A 17006-nucleotide genomic window follows, 5' to 3' on the forward strand; every position below is an offset into this window, starting at 1 on the left:
AGAGGCTGAGAAATAAAAGCCTAGCTTGACAGTGATCTACCTGCTGAAGGGGGTGGGATTCTGTTACTACTAGAAGATATGAAAAGCAGTTATTTTTTAAAAGGAGAAGATGGCAGAGTAGCACAATGGATACTAGGGGACAATTACTCTCTGACACGCAGACTCAAATCTTTTTTTTTTTTTAGATGAAGTTTTGCTTTTGTCGCCCAGGCTGGAGTGCAGTGGCGCAATCTCAGCTCACTGAAACCTCCACCTCCAGGGTTCAAACGATTCTCCTGCCTCAGCCTCCCGGGTAGCTGGGATTATGGGCACATGCCACCACGCCTGGCTAATTTTTTTGTATTTTTAGTAGAGACAGGGTTTCATCATGTTGGCCAGGCTGGTCTGGAACTCGTGACTTCAGGTGATCCACCCGCCTCGGCCTCCCGAAGTGCTGGAATTAACAGGCGTGAGCCACCACACCCAGCCAAGACTCGAATCTTATAACCAGTTCTCTTCAAATTGGATTCTGGAAAGCTCGGAGTTGAAATATACAGCCCAGGTTGGTCGTGGTGGCTCACGTCAGTAATCCCAGTATTTTAGGAGGCCCAGGCGGGCAGATCACTTGGAGGCCAGGGGTTCAAGACCAGCCTGGGCAACAATAATGACATTCCCATCCCTACAAACAAACAAAAACCCTGTTTTTTAATTAGCCAGGCATGGTGGTTCACACCTGTAGTCTCGGCTACTTGGGAGACTGAGGCGGAGGCCAGGAGTTCGAGGCTGCAATAAGCCGAGATTGCGCCCCAACCTGGGAGACAGAGACCCTGCCTCAACAACAAAAACTTTGCCTTAGATCTTGCATTATAGAACCCCTGCAACCGGAGGGCAGCTTAAGTTGCCTGTTTTACTCAGGGACAGCCCTAAACTGCCTTTCACCAGAATCGGACGGCTGAGAATCCAGTGTCGTCGCGGGGTGGTGCTGCCAGCTGGCTCCGGGTGGTCGGCCAGGAGCCAGCCTCGTGCACCTGCTTTCAGTTGTTGGCCAGCCCCGGCGCTGCAGGCCCTCGCGAGCTTAGGATCCGCCTGCCAGGACCTGTGCAGGGGGCCACTCGGTGGAGCCGGGGGACCTCGGCCCGGAAACCGCGCCACCGGCGTCCGCACACGCTAGGCCGGGGAGCCCAGAGGTCTGGCCGGCCATGTCTCGGCGACCTCCCGGAGCGCGGGACAGGGAAGGAGCCGGCCCTCACCAGTGCCCCGCAGACGGGATCCTGGGCCTGGCTTCGCAAGGAGCCTGCCCTCTCCCAAGATGGCGGCAGCGGCGGCCTCAGGGGGCGGGGCCACGTGGGGGCGGTGGCCAATGGGCTTCCGGGCTGCCCTGCCGGCCGGGAGCGGGAGGCGGAAGTGCCGCGGGCTGCCGCCTCCGTCCCGGCTGCGGCCCCTGCCGGTTACATAACTCGTTGCGGGCTCCGCGCGGCCCCACTTCCCGGCTCCCTGCGCCTCCAGGATGCGCTGAGCCCTACAACACCCCCAGCGGCCGCCGGCTCCCCGACGAGGTGAGGTGGCGGGGGGCGGCCGCCGGGGCTCGGACCTGCGGCGGGGCGCCGAGGGGGCGAGGTAGGCGGGGAGGCCGCGCCGGGGTCAGGGGGGCCAGCGCCCACCGCGTACGAGCGCGCTGGTGAGGCAGGCCCGGCCGCGCCCGCGCCCCCGGCGCACGGTCCTCCTGGGAGCCGGTTTTGGGGACGGCGGCGGGGAGTGGGCGCTGGCCAGGGACGAGGGTTGAGGAGGTCGCGGCTCTCAATGCTGGGTGGGAGTCGGGCCTTCTGCCTGGGGGTTGCGTCAGTGTCCGACCCCGAGACGAGTGGTCGGGACAATTTGCAACTAGAGGGTGGTCGTCATGGGTACCCTGTGGGGTGTCGCGCGAGGCGAAGGGCCAGGCCATTTCAGTCGGGTCAGCGATTTGCGCCTTCGCCCCGCTCCCGCCTGGCCTGGTCCGGGCCTGTTTTGGTACTTGTTGCGCCGGTTGGAGTTATCTGCGCCTTGTTTGTCCTCCTCTGAACTCCTGAAAGCCAGGGGCTCCGTCTAGGTCTCCTCCTAGTCTTATTCTCCCAGCTTTCGTTGTTAAGACAAATTCCTTATCTTCCTGGCCCTTTACAGACCGGCCCTACAGAACCCACACCCCCAGCTCCGACTTTCTTCTCCAGATTGGGTACTTCCCAGGGAGTGGAGGGAATCTGTAGCTTTTGTGGTTTGTCCTGCTGGGAAAATTTGGGGATAAGTGGTGGGCCTTCTCTGGACGACCACCCACAAATCTGTGTGCCCAAGCGGAGACAGGACCCAGGGTCTGGACATCAGGCAAGGGGTATTCTGCAGTAAACGTGGACATTGGCCGTTTCGTGGGTTTGTTTTCACTCTGCCAAATCCTTGAGGCGTACACTTTTGTGTCATTTATCTTGAAAGAAAAGGTTAACAGCCCAACAGAGTAGTTCGCTTTGGTATCTGGAGTGGTAATCGGAGTGCCAGAACTGGAGAGAATATTGCCGTTTACAGATGTTTGCTTTTTACCAGGGCACTGAAGGCATAAAACCCTTAGTTAATGCTTAACTGAGTGAACCATGAAAGTCATGTGACTCCAAAGGTCGGCTCTAGAAATGCGGCAGTCCATGTAGCACTGTGATGTAGAAATTCTATGATATATGGGTCAGTGTTCACCGGTAGGGAGAGGGGGAGTCTTCAACATCTTTGAATTAAAAAGGATCTGGAGCAAAAACAAATAAATACACACATATCAGTGAACTGTTTTTAAGTTCAGTTAGAGAAGATGAGATTAAAGACCAGAAGAAACTTCGAGGGAGACTGCAGTATAAAGTCCCAGTTATCTTTCCAAACAGACAGGTTCATCACAGCAGTGAAGGCTGGTCTTCATCTCCCTTCTTGTGGGATTTTCTACATTAATGTGCAGATCTGCCCTTGGAGAATGGAGCGTGCATGATTGGGCTGTGGTTTGCTGGAGTTTCATCTCACTGAGCTTGCAGACACACTGGGTTTCTGTAACAATGGTTTAAACTGAAAGTAGCAAAATCAAGGCATGGTCTGGTGTCAGCATGCCAGAATAAAACACACAGACAACTTTTTAAAAGGTCTGTGTACGTCCTATCTTTAGCCTCTCCCGGTTGTAACTTGAAGTGACTTTGTCGCCGTGTTTGTTTTGACCAGGCCCACTCTGGGACAGTGTGGAGAGTATCTTTAGATGTGACTTGTCTGGGTTGCTTAGCAACAGCATGCTTCAGATTAGAATGGAAGAAAGTTCCTGGATGTGAGGAGATTTGAGTGATAAAAGATACTTACACCTAAAAGGACACCAGGAGGGGTTGTGCCCTGTGATTGCTAACTGGGTGCTCGTAACTGGAGACTGGGTGTACCTGTTAGCAGCGGTGGTTAGACCAGGTGGATACAGAATCCAGAATGGTCACATTGCAGCCGTGGGGAGCAGATAGATGCAGAGAAGAGTCTTCAGCCCTCTGAGTTAGGGCAGTGCATGGCCTTGCTCTGCTGAAATAGCCCAGAGGTCCCATTTGCTTGGTGACAGCTCTCACCTGAATAGAAAGCTGGCTGTTTATCAGACACTGTTTTCTTAAATGGCAGCTCCTCCACATCTGCGTCATCTCCATTATCTCCCCTATCCGTCTCTTTCTGGAAGGAATCTACAAAGCCCTCATGACTTTTTGTTTGTTTGTTTTTGTTTTTTTGTTGTCGTTGTTGTTTTTTAGAGATAGGTTCTCACTCTGTCGCCCAGACTAGAATGCAGTGGCGTAATCTCGGCTCAACGCAACCTCCACCTCCCGAACTCAAGTGATTCTCCTGCCTCAGCCTCCTGAGTAGCTGGGATTACAGTCATGTGCCACCATGCCTAGCTAATTTTTTTGTATTTTTGGTGGAGATGGGGTTTTGCCATGTTGGCCAGGCTGGTCTTGAACTCCTGACCTCAAGTGATCCGCCGCCTCAGCCTCCCAAAGTTCTGGGATTACAGGCGTGAGCCACCGCATCCAGCCCGCCCTCATGACTTTTACACCTCTTTTCCTGGTTTGCAGAAAGCAAGGCTGGGGTGTGGACCCTGCATCGAAGCTGGTTCTGCTTATGTCCGTGTGAAGTGCTTTCAAGTAAAATGCTGATCTGCAAAAAGATGCTGAAAGTCCTGGGTCTCTTTCTGGCTAAGTTCAAATGCTGAATTTGATTCAGCAAATAGTTGTGAGTGCCTTGAAGTGCAAAGAATCCAGTGTCAGGACTCCTTCCCTACATATCATTATTTTGATATGTATGTATGTATGTATGTATGTATATGTGTTTAGAGATGGAGTCTTGCTGTATCACCCGGGCTGATCTCAAATTCCTGGCCTCAAGCCATCCTCCAACCTCAGCCTCCTCAGTCGTTGGGGTTACAGGAGTGAGACAGTTTGCCAGGCTCTATATCATTCTTTTTAGCATGACCTCTGATAGGAGGCTGGCAGGACAGTTCAGGGCTTATCTGAAGCCCAAATATCTTACACTGCTGATTAAAGAGAGACCTGTGTTTGAAAACCAAACGGGCATATAATAGGATTAACGTTCTGCTATGAACACTAAGGCATTTGCGTAGTGCTTGTGGGAGTGATAGGAAGGGGGTCTGCACTGGGGGAGCCAGGGCTTTCTGCAGGAAGTGGTTTGGGGTCCTTGTCAACAGTGAATGCTGCTTAATGGAGCAAGAGTGCCCCACTGCGGAGGTGGGCAGAGAGGTGCCAGTCATCCTAAGGTGGCCACAGCTCTAAGCTGAGATGGTCAGATAGAGGGAAGCAAACAAGGGCCACTCCCTAGTCCCACCTTGTCAGCAACTCAGACGGGACTCCCCATCTCTATCTCAGCCAGGGAGAAGCAATCGCGAGAACTGGCTATGAGTGCAACAGCTTAGAGGTGTTCCAATGTCTCTTCAAGTTAGGAGTGAAATCATTATCCATTTTGCCCTAAAATGGACTCTTAAACCGCCATACACTTGGAATAGCATGTATTTTGTGCTTTGAAGCCAGAAATAAACATTCTAAACACAGATTTAAAGTTGCAATGAAGAGGAGGTGGTTGTGGACAGACATGCAGAACAAATGTTTGAGAAATGTTCCCTTTGCTTCCACAGAAAGACAAAAGAAAGGTATTTTCTCATGTTTAACAAACCATGTTAAAAAAATATTCTTGGCCAGGCACAGGGGCCCAGCACTTTGGGAGGCCAAGTGGGCAGATCGCTTGAGCTCACAAGTTCGAGAGCAGCCTGGGCAACATAGCAAAACTCCATCTCTAAAAAAATACAGAAATTAGCCAGGCATGGTGGTGCGCACCTGTCATCCCAGCTACTTGGGAAACTGAGGTGGGAGGATGGCTTGAGCCCGGGAGGTGGAGGTTGCAGTGAGTTGAGATGGTGCCACTGCACTCCAGCCAGAATGATAGAGCCAGACTTTATATCCAAAAAAAAATAAAAATAAAATTCAGTGCTATTTTTTATGGTATAGTTATTGTTATTAAAAAGCAAATGGTGTTTCTCTTTTTTTGTTTACTGTATTCCTGAAATAGGGTCGATTTGGCCAGCAAAGTATTGACATTGGGGCCCATCTTGAAAACAACTATTGAAGAAAGCAATTTCATTTTGTAAAATAGTAGGTGGATAATTCTCCCTTAGGTACCAAAAAGGGTTCTTTTCTGGAAAATGTTAATGCAACAATATTTCCCTCATTCCCTTGGTGTTCATGGGTGTTCTATTGAATGCTGTTCCAAACTTACTTCTTTCTAGAAGATAGCTCATTCTGACTCCTGTTGTAAACTATTCAGAGATTATTCTTTCCAGAGTCTGTTATATTCAGAATGTCTTGCTAGTCTGTCACTTGCTGCCCTTCTCTTTCTACTTAGTTTCAGATTACTTTGCGTCTCCTCTGGCCTCCCGTTTTTAACCTTTTCATTGATGTATACACACAGAAAAGTGCACTGCTTGATGAGTTGACATGGCATGAACATAACCTGTACACCCCCAATGCCCGAAGACCCATGGGCCCCTTACCAGGCAAGCCCTCTCCTATTAAGAAAAGCATTTTTCTTGTTGTAAGCACAAGAAACCACTAATAGTAATTATACTAGGGATGGGGTGCGTACAGGATTCTGAATTTTTGCTTTGTGTTGCACATGAATTCTTACTTTACTATAAACATGGGTTACTTTGACAAATTTAAAACAAAGGCTTGAGAGGACTCCCCTTTCTCAAGAAAAGGAAAATGCGTTTTTTAAATTTTTTTTGAAATGGTTGTCTTAAAATTTCTAAATATTTTTTAAAATTAGATTTTATATAGCCACACAAATTGTTCTTTAATGGTTATGTAGGAATACAGGCTGCTTGGCCTCCCTTGTCCACAGCCTCCTCTTTGTTTCTTTGCGACTTTGACTCTGTGTTTAGAACATTTATTTCCGGGATAAGTACACAAAACACCATGCTACTCCAAGGCACAGAGTTTCAGAGTCAGCACTGAGTCTATTTTAGAGCAAAATGGGTAATACTACTCATAATTTGAAAACACACTATTAAATACCCAAGTTGTTGCTAACTAAAAACAGCCTGTGAGGTTATTTTAATATAAAAATGCAAGCTGAGGCCGGGCCCGGTGGCTCACGCCTATAATCCTAGCACTTTGGGAGGCCGAGGTAGGTGGATCACTTGAGCTCTGGAGTTGGAGACCAGCCTGGCCAACATGGTGAAACCCCGTCTCTACAAAAAATACAAAAATTACCTGGGTGTAGTAACTCAATGTCTGTACTGTCAGCTACTTGTGGGGGCTGAGGCAGGAGGATTACTTGAGTCCAGGAGGTGGAGGTTGCAGTGAGCCAAGATCGTGCCACTGCACTCCAGCCTGAGTGACAGAGTGAGACCCTGTTTTTAAAAAAAAAAAATGCAAGCTGGCCTGGATGCAGTGGCTGAGACCTGTAATCCCAGCTACTTGGGAGGCTGAGGAGGGAGGATCCTTTGAGTCCAGGAGTTGGAGACCAGCCTAGACAACATAGGGAGACCCAGTCTCTACTTTAAAAAAAAAAAAAAAAATTCAACCTAGACTTGGTGGCTTGTGCCTGTAATCCTAGCTATTTGGGAGGCTGAGATTGAAGGATCCCTTGAACCCTAAAGTTCGAGACCAGCTCGGGCAACATAGTGAGATCCTGTCTCTTAGAGAAAGAAATCTGTGTGTGTGTTCGTAATTTTCACATACAACATCTTCACTTTTTTCTGATAATAAAAACAACCCAAGGTTATTGCAAAAAAAAGATCCAGCAATACAGAAACAAGTGATACAGAATGGAACCATCTGCCGCAATTGCTGGGGCAGATTCAGGCAGAAATTTGGATTACTTTTATTTTATTTTAATTTTTTTTGAGACAGAGTCTTACTCTGTCACCCAGGCTGGAGTGTAGTGGTGAAGTCTCAGCTCACTGCACCCTCAGCCTCCCAAGTAGCTGGGATTACAGCCACCATGCCCGGCTAATTTTTGCATTCTTAGTAGAGATGGGGTTTCACCATGTTGGCCAAGCTAGTCTCGAACTCCTGACCTCAAGTGATCTGCCTGCCTCGGCCTCCCAAAGTGCTGGGATTACAGGTGTGAGCCACCACGCCCAGCTAGATTTATATTTGATAGTTATTTGATTCCAGAGGATCTTAAGTGCAAACCCAGAGAAGCAGAGAGTAAAAAGCAAAAAGGCAACAAAACCCAGCAGATGGTGATGGAAAGGGAAGAAGCCAGGCAGGGGCAAGCGGGGACAGGAAGTGCTCTGAAACCCGACCCTCTCTTGCTGGGCTTTCTCCTTTTAAACTGAGGAGCTGCCGTGTCCATCTCGCCCTCTGCTTCCTAGGCAGTACAGAGGGTTTCCTGTAGCCTTAAGTTCTCTTTCGGAGAACAGACAGATTCTTGGTTGAGCCTTAAACAGGGTCCAGTCTTGGGTGTTAGTCAAGAATGCTGTTCAAGTAAATACGTTTTACTATCATTTGATTCCCATCTGCCCCCAAACCTGGTATTATTTACAGGTAGTTTTGTTGTTTTGTTTTTAAACCAAACAGGTTGACCTACTCACTCAATCTGAGTTAGGAAATATATTCCAGGCACAACCTATCAGACGGTTGCCTGAAAGCATCACTGGGACAAAGGTGCTGCCCTGGCAGCCACCCTGTTGGCTCCATCCAGCCCACACCTCAGTTGTCTCGAGCTGCTCTTTCGGTGGGAATGTGAGATCTGGGAGCAGAGACTCATCTGCACCCCAATTTTCTATTTCAGAAAAAGGGGCCAGGTGCAGTGGCTCAAGCCTGTAATTCCAGTACTTTGGGAGGCCGAGGCGGGTGGATCACGAGGTCAGGAGATTGAGACCATCCTGGCTAACACGGTGAAACCCCGTCTCTACTAAAAATACAAAAAATTAGCCGGGCGTGGTGGCGGGCGCCTATAGTCCCAGCTACTTGGGAGGCAGAGGCAGGAGAATGGCGTGAACCTGGGAGGCGGAGCTTGCAGTGAGCCGAAATCTTGCCGCTGCACTCCAGCCTGGGCGACAGAGCGAGACTCTGTCTCAAAAAAAGGAAAAAAAAAGAAAAAAACAGGAAACTCGTCCGAAGCAAGAGAGGCAGCCACGGGGTCCCGTCTTGGCAGCACATCTTCTGGTCCTCTCTTTAGCATTCTGTCCTTCTCTTGGGTCATGTTCTTGTCTCTCTTCTTCCTCATCCCCTCTTCGTCCTTGTCATCTCCACTTCTGACACTGAGTGGGGCCACAAAAGGTGAGCCGTCCTTCCTGCTGCCCCCCAACAATCCAGCCCTGGCTCAAGAGCAGGGAAGGTGCTGTCCCCCAGGCTGCAGACGGGGGTTAGTACAGCAACCTCAGACGGCTTCCTCTCTGGGGGGACCCTGTGTGTCTTGGGTGCAGTTTCGAGGAGGATGCAGTGGGATGGATCCCTGCCTTCTTCCGTGTGACCCCTGCGGTGGGGGAGCATTCCTGCTCAGCCCAGGGGATGGCGCTTTTCGTGTTTGCCGTGAGATTCCTCTAGCAAAAGCAGTGGGTTTTGTGAGTATTTAGGTAATGGTGCCAGAAAGCACCACGACACCCTGGTATGTCCCCCCCATATAATCAGAGTCTGACTCTGCTCACTGCTGAGACCCCGATACCCAGGGTAGGGCCTGAATTTTCAATGCAATTTCAATAAATTAATGACTAAATGGATTCTCAGTTTGAAATGTAAGGCGTGACAGAACGTTCAACCCAGGGAAGATTGAGTCAGGACCCGGGACCTTGCCAGAACACCTGTGGCTGTTGCTGTTGTTAACTGAGGTGTAATTAACATGCAGTGAAATACATAGCTTCACCCGGCAGATCCACACATTTTCACAACTGCGAAACAGGACGCAGCACATCGCCATCGCGCTTCTCAGCTCCCCCTTCACCACTCTGGGTGCCAGCACCAGCAATTTGTTTGGCCAGTTCCAGAGTGTCATAAAAACAGAATCCTCCATTGTCACTCCTCTGTCCTTGAAGAGATATGCATGGAGTTGTATGCGGCCACTCTGCGGGCTCCTCTCGGCACATGATGGTCTTCAGAGAGAGGCTGTTTGGAAATAGAGTGGTGGGTGTTTGCTTCTTGTCACCTGGCAAATGATTCATTTTCCTGCTGCTCTGACACTTCGGAAGAAGCCAGGGCTGCTGAGGAGAGAGGGCTTGCTCTCACTGGGCAGCTGCTCGTTTGAGAAACAATCCATGCGTGGTGTTAGCTGCTGACATCCTCCACGTTTAGCCCTTGAGCCCGTTTCACTGATGTGCAAGACAGTGGCCTGTATCTGTCACTAATGTGCTTTTCTTTTTCTCCCCTGTTCCCCAAAGACAGGAGTGTGGAGTTCATGAGTGTTGGATTTTTCAAGCTAGTAAACCTTGCAGCTGCAAGTGGTGTTTAATTCTTGTGGTATGGATGAGCACATGCTAATCTCCCTTTAGCTTCTCTTGAGCAGAAGCCTGGTGTGCTAACGGGCAGGACTGGGGTGGTGCTTTGAGAGGAAGAGGGGGAAGGTGGCCCGAGAGGGAGATCTACTGAGATGCGAGCTGCTTGGAGTTTGGGGTGGGGATTCCTGGAGGGGCTCTGGGTTTTGCAGAGGGGCAGCTGTTGGTGCACCTTCACCAGTGTGCTGGGGCAGAAAGTGGGGTGAGTGAGGAATAAGTGTTTGAAGGGCAGGAGTAAAGCAGAAAGGTGGCAGCAGGTGTTGAGCTGCAAGTGGTTCCATTGCCTGGAAAGGAGGTGGCAGGGAGGCCTGCCCAAGATGGGTGCCTGCAGGGTGCGGACAGCCTGTCAGAGGGGAGTTTGTGCAAAAGAGATTGAAAATGTCAGACAGTGGGTGCTTGGGCCAGAGAGAAAGAGCCTGAGGAGCTGGACCAGGTGTTGGGGGGCAGCCTTTAGAAGCAGCGTCTCATGCAGCCTTCCCAGCAATCCTGAGGTAGGTGGGAGAATCTTCAGGCTACAGCTGAGAAGCTGGAGCATGTGGCGGGAGATCCGTCTCAGAACACCTGAGATCCCTGCAGGGTCTGGGAGCATGTTAGGGGCTCAGAGTGCAGGTAGGGACTGGCAGGGAGGAGCTGTGGGCGGGAAGGGAGAGAAGGGAGGGCAGGGCAGTGTGGCCATGGCCATCTGAACACTGGGAGTCTGCTCCTGAGGTCATGGGCGGAGGCCAAGGCACTTCTCAAGCCATTAAGAGGGTGGCCTTTCCAAGCGCAGCATGACTTGTTGGTCTTGAAGCAGTGCCTTCGAAGGAGGAGGAGTCCCCCGTGGACTTGGGGCATTAGGACAGGGACTGCCAAGAAGAGAGGGCACTAGGAAACAGGGTTGTTTTTCACTTTCTTACCTGGGGTGCAAGTGGAGCACCCTGTGGGCATCATGAGGGTGTCAGGAAACCCTTCTGGTAACTGAAACGCAGTCCATTCTGTGTCCCCCAGATTCTGAATTTTCAGCACCTGAAGTGGCGGGGGATGGCAGACACACCTGTGGGTGCTGGAGACATCTTGGCGGCCCTTCCTCCAGTTTCGCACCATAGCTCCCTGTGGGCTGAGCACATGGGGCTCCTGGGCAGTTGTTACCGATGGAGGGTATCCAGGTTCTTGACATCTTGAACAAAGAATTGGACAAAATGGCACAAACAAAGCAAGAAAAGGATGAAGCAACAAAAGCAGATTTATTGAAAACGAAAGTACACTCCATAGGGTGGGAGCAGGCCCTGGTTACGGAATTTTCTGGGGTTTAAATACCCTCTAGAGGTTTCCCATTGGTTATTTGGTGCATGCCCTATGTAAATGAAAGTGATCTGCGATCAGTCTGATTGGTTGAGGAAAGCAGCCAACCAGAGGCTGAAGTGAAGTTACAAAGTTACATCCTATGCAAATATCTGATTGGTTGTGGAAAGCAACCAATCAGAGGCTGAAGTGAAATTACAAAGTTGCACTCCTATATAAATGAAGACTTGGCCCGAGACCAGCTTGATTGGTTGCAGGAGGGGACCAGTCAGAGGTACTTTCAGTTCTTGATCTGCCTGGTAGAAAAGCAGGGCGGTGTGAAGGGAGCAGCCTCTGGTTCTTCTGTTACTTTTGGGGATGGAAAGTTGGGGTTTTCCTTTGGATTTAGTTCTAAGAAGTCAGCATGAATTGGCCTTAGGTTCTCTGCCTCCAGACCCTATTCTGCTGCCTCACAGTGATGTTGATCAGGGGCTCAGCTTGGCTCTGCCAGTCCAGACACCAGCCCCTTCCAGCTACTGCCAGGCCTCGGAAAGCAGTCTTGGTAACGCGTCCTGAGAGGTCATCTCCATGTAAAAGAAATACGAGGTTTGCAGGCAGCTCAGGAGCATGGAGTTGGGGGAAGCAGAGAAGGCACGAGTGCTGAGACGCAAGCGCGGCTTTTGTTTGGGTCAAGCAGGATCAGTGCCTCCCTCCTTGGATCGCTCCACCTCCAGAAGGCGGAGAACTGCGATGCAGACCCAGGAGGCCAGCCAGGGGAGATTTCTCACTGCAGGCGTGAGCCTTTGAAGCTTCAGGTTCTAACTTAAAAATTCAAGGGAGTGGCCGGGCTCAGTGGCTCATGCCTGTAATCCCAGCACTTTGGGAGGCCAAGGCAGGTGGATCACGAGGTTAGGAGATCGAGACCATCCTGGCCAACACTGGCCTGACAAGGCCAACAACCTTTTCTCCACTAAAAATACAAAAATTACCTGGGTGTGGTGGCACGTGCCTGTAATCCCAGCTACTTAGGAGGCTGAGGCATGAGAATCGCTTGAACCCGGGAGGCAGAAGTTGCAGTGAGCCAAGATCTTGCCACTGCACTCCAGCCTGGGCAACAGAGCCAGACAACGTCTCAAAAAAAAAAAAAAAAAAAATTTCAAGAGAGTTTCACATTCTCCCGTGCAATACTTCCCTGCTTGTTGTAGTAGAATGTGTCCTGTGCCTTTTTAGGAACATGTTCTCAAAGATGGCTTGGGCAACTGCGACTTTAGTACTCTATCCCCCCAGCACTGCCTGGGTACCCATCCTGTTTGGAGGGCTCAGAGCAGAGAGCACCTGCCTGGCGGGGCTTCACTCTGGCTTCACCGTGCTGTTCCCTGTTATCAGCACTCTTGTCCCTGTGTCCTTCGGGTGGCCTGCAGGGCAATGGAAGATGAGTACTTAGTAGAAGATTCTAGGTGGGCACATGAGGGTTCCCTGCCAGCACCAGGGCTTTGTTCACACAGGTGGTGCATGAAGCCATCCAGCCAAGAGCCAGGGCTTTGTGCCTCTGAGCCCTCAGGCACTGCATCATCCTGGGCCTCAGCTCCATCCCTGCCGCGTGTCTGTCTCAGCATCACTGTGCTCAAGGAAGGTCGCCACCAGATGCTCCTCTGTGCGCCAGGCCTGCTGGGGCTGCCCTGGGGCCTGGAAAGTGCTTTAACCAGGTCCTTTGTCTCGTGTCAGGGGATGGGCTCCAAGGTGGGTGTGGTTGGAACTAACTTTGCCATCTGCTGGAGGGCTTTGCCCCTGCCATTCCTTGAGCCCACACATACTCCAGGGGTGACTGACACAGTTGGTTTTGCATCAGAATTGGCCATTGCCACCTCTGAGGGGCTGGGAAATGGGTGACCCTGCCCCCAGCAGACAATGTTGGGGGAGCAGCTTCCCGCCAGGCCTGGCTCGGGGCTTCTCCAGGGAAGCCCAGGTACACCTCCCAGCCTGCAGATGAAGGTGCCTGGAATGGAACTCGCTATTCCCAGGGGCACAGAGCTCCCGTCACAGCGGCTGGGTGACAGCAGCAATTCTCGCAGATGTTCAGGCCCTGGGACCCCAGAAGTGAAATGACCCAGGGCGTCAGCAGGAAAGGAGGCCCCACTTTTTCAGGACCTCTCCCTCCAACTCCATGTCCTTCCCATAGCTGGGCCCAGCGTGGCCCTCATAGCCAGCCCCGTCTCTCTCCCCTTGGGCCTGCTGTGACTGCAGGCATGGATACACTGGGGAGACGGGATGTAGAAAGCTGTGGGAAGAGGGAGCAATGGCAGGGCAGGGCCGCTGGCCCTGCCTTTGGATCATCTGTGACTTGATCAGCACGAACCCCTGACTCTAGAGGAAGGCTGATGGGCCAGGGCACATGTGGGTCCCCCTCACTACCTCTGCAGCAGTGGACCTACAGCCGCGCTCTTTGACCCCATCTCTTCCTTTCATGGGCACACAGGCAACCTGAGTCTCTGTTTCGTGCACCTTCCTGCCTCTTCTCCTCTGCCCATCAGTTGGGCCGAGACACATGTGCTGTGATGCATGCTGCATTTGGCCCTGACTTAGGTGTGATACGTTTTCATTTTTAAATCAAGGAGTGTAAAGAACTGGCTTCCAGAAACACGGAAGCACTTTTAGTAGGGATTTGAAAACCTGCAGATCGTTGTATATCTCAGAGCCCAGTGTTTTTCTTGAAAGTCACACTGGAAACAAATGAGGATACTGGGGGAAATGTGCAGTCCCAGGACTTGAGAGATGCGAGCTCATTACGAATCTGTCTTTGGTATCAAGCCACAATATAGAGATTTGTGAAAATCTTTAAAAATCAACTTGACTGGGCCGGGCGCGGTGGCTCACGCCTGTAATCCCAGCACTTTGGGAGGCCAAGGCAGGCGGATCACGAGGTCAGGAGATCGAGACCATCCTGGCTAACACGGTGAAACCCCATCTCTACTAAAAATACCAAAAAAATTAGCCAGGCATGGTGGCAGGCGCCTGTGGTCTCAACTACTCTGGAGGCTGAGGCAGGAGAATGGCATGGACCCGGGAGGCGGAGCTTGCAGTGAGCCGAGATCGCGCCACTGCACTCCAGCCTGGGGGACAGAGCAAGACTCCGTCTCAAAAAATAATAATAAAAAAAAAGATCTGGAACGTTTTTGTCCCCTCAGGAAGTCATCCCTGCCCCAGGCATCCACGGAGGTCAAGGCCTTGCCAACCCCACTTCCTGGGCCCAGCTCTCAGGCGGGTCTCCCTGTGGCCTCCAGACCCCGGCTGTACCGGCTGGTTTTGCAGGTTGCCTGCGCTCATCCTGCCCTCTCCAGTGAGAGCTGAGCCGGTGGTGTTTTTTTCAGAGCCAGCTGGCCCTGCGGGAGCTCAGAAACCTGGGCAGCTGGGCCTATGGGCTCTGGAGTTCTGCCCAGGGTGGCCAGGTGGGCAGCTTTTCCCCCGTGCTGGTTCCTGTAGCAAGGAGGAGGCCGTGTGCTGTGGCCCTTGTGTCAGGAGCCATCTCTGGAAAGGCTGAATCGAGGAACCGGCCTCTGCCTCGTCCGTCGATGTTGTGGGGTTAGTGGCTTTGTCCCAGAGGTTCAAAGTGTGGGTAAGTGGTTTCTGGGTTTGCCAGTTTTCTTAGCCCTTAGGGGAAAGGGGGTGGGAGGCTGCCCTCAGCTGGCTTCGTAAAAACACAGTATCTGTGCTTGAGTTACACGCCCAGCGTCCTTTTGCGTTTTGAGACCTCAGTGGAGTGTGCGGGCCCTGAGTAGTATCCACCCACTGACAGTGAACCAGATGCTGCCCCCCTGTGGTTCCAGTGCATGTCAGTGCCAGCCACGTGCCCAGGACCCACCGTTCCCAGGGATACAAGGTCTCACGGCCCATGGTGGCAGCTGCGGCAGGCAGCGCTGCTTTCCAGGGCTCTCAATGCAGACAACAGAGGCCTTTCATTCAGTCACCTGGAAAACCCACCATCCACATTGGAAACCCAATCTCTCTGGAATGAGAAATTTGGTTGGTTTTCTTTAGCTTTATGTTTTTTTGTTTGTTTGTTTGTTTTGTTTATTTTTTGAGACAGAATCTCACTCTGTCTCCCAGGCTGGAGTGCAGTGGCACAATCTTGGCTCACTGCAATTTCTGCCACCCAAGTTCAAGCAATTCTGCTGCTTCAGCCTCCTAAGTAACTGGGATTATAGGTGCCTGCCACTGCGCCCAGCTAATTTTTTTGTATTTTTAGTAGAGACAGGGTTTCACCGTCTTCGCCAGGCTGATCTTGAACTCCTCACCTCATGATCGGCCTGCCTCGGCCTCCCAAAGTGCTGGGATTACAGGTGTGAGCCACCGCTCCTGGCCCTGGTTGGTTTTAAGAACATTTTCAAACATCCACGTGGCATACCTGTCATCCAGATCTAACGCTCATTGACATTTTGCCACTTTTTTGCTCCAACTAAATTAAACTAAATTCTGGAACATTCTGTCATTTTGCCCCCGCATATTCCACTGTGCATCTGTTAATATAAAATATGGACTTTTTGTACATAACCACAAGGCTGTTCTCACACCTGACAAGATTAACACCTTCATCTGTTCTTTTAGAGGTTTTGTTTCTTTGTGTGTTTTTTGTCATCTGTTTTGTTTTGTTTTGTTTTGTTTTGTTTCGTTTCGTTTTTGAGTCAGAGTCTCACTACGTCACCCAGACTGGAATGCAATGACGCCATCTCAGCTCACTGCAACCTCCGCCTCCCGGGTTCAAGCGATTCTTGAACCTCAGCTTCCTGAGTGGCTGGGATGACAGGTGCACCACCACACCCGGCTAATGTTTGTATTTTTAGTAGAGATGGGGTGTGTTCGTCCATTTTCATGCTTCTGATAAAGACATACCAGAGACTGGGTAATTTATAAAGGAACCAGGTTTAATGGACTCACGGTTGTACGTGGCTGGGGGGGCCTCACCATCATGGCAGAAGGCAAAAGTCACATCTCACATGGAGGCAGGCAAGAGAGAATGAGAGCCAAGCAAAAAGGGAGACCCCTTATCAAACCATCAGGTCTCGTGGGACTACCACAATAACAGTGTGGGCGAAACTGCTCCCATGACTCAGTTATCTCCCACCGGGTCCCTCCCAGAACACATGGGAATTTGGGGAGCTACAATTCAAGATGAGATTTGGGGAGGGACACAGCCAAACCATATCATAGTGTTTCACCATGTTGGCCAGGCTGGTCTCAAACTCCTGACCTCAAGCAGTCCGCCTGCCTGGACCCCCCAAAGTGCTAGGATTACAGGTGTGAGCCACCATGCCTGGCCCCAGCTTTTTTTTTTTTTTTTTGAGATGGAGTCTTGCACTGTCGCCCAGGCTGGAGTGCAATGGCGCAATCTTGGCTCACTGCAACCTCTGCCTCTTGGGTTCAAGTGATTCTTCCGCCTCAGCCTCCTGAGTAGCCGGGATTATAGGCACCTGCCATCACGCCTGGCTAGTTTTTATATTTTTGTAGAGACAGGGTTTTATCATGTTGGCCAGGCTGGTCTTGAACTACTGACCTCAGGTGATCCACCAGCCTTGGCCTTCCAAAGTGCTGGGATTACAGGCCTGAGCCACTGCGCCCGTCCTGTTTTTAAAGGGTCTGGAGTCAACAGTGCATGGATCCAGAACCGTGGGAACAAAGGGGTGGACACAAGGGCGGGGTGGGGGGTGTGAGTTTAGAGAGGCTTCTCCCTGTAAAGCTGAGCATGAAC

At 51.2% G+C, this 17006-nt stretch overlaps 1 protein-coding gene across 11 annotated transcripts in view; it reads left to right on the forward strand.

Annotated features, from left to right (window-relative positions):
- Nucleotides 1-17006, forward strand: part of NAA60 (N-alpha-acetyltransferase 60, NatF catalytic subunit) — a 42765-nt gene that overhangs the window by 12994 nt on the left and 12765 nt on the right. The window contains exons 1-2 of one of the 11 annotated variants that reach the window (XM_063655110.1): nt 1421-1512; nt 1551-1596. The exons of 6 other annotated variants lie outside the window; for them this stretch is intronic. The gene's annotated coding sequence lies outside the window, so the exon portion shown is untranslated. Of the gene's footprint in view, nt 1-1338; nt 1597-17006 lie in introns of those variants that run through there. 4 more of the 11 variants (XM_063655109.1, XM_063655112.1, XR_010124457.1 and 1 more) reach the window with 4 other exon arrangements.

Source organism: Pongo pygmaeus, chromosome 18 (assembly GCF_028885625.2).
Source record: "Pongo pygmaeus isolate AG05252 chromosome 18, NHGRI_mPonPyg2-v2.0_pri, whole genome shotgun sequence".
NCBI classification, from domain to species: Eukaryota; Metazoa; Chordata; class Mammalia; order Primates; family Hominidae; genus Pongo; species Pongo pygmaeus.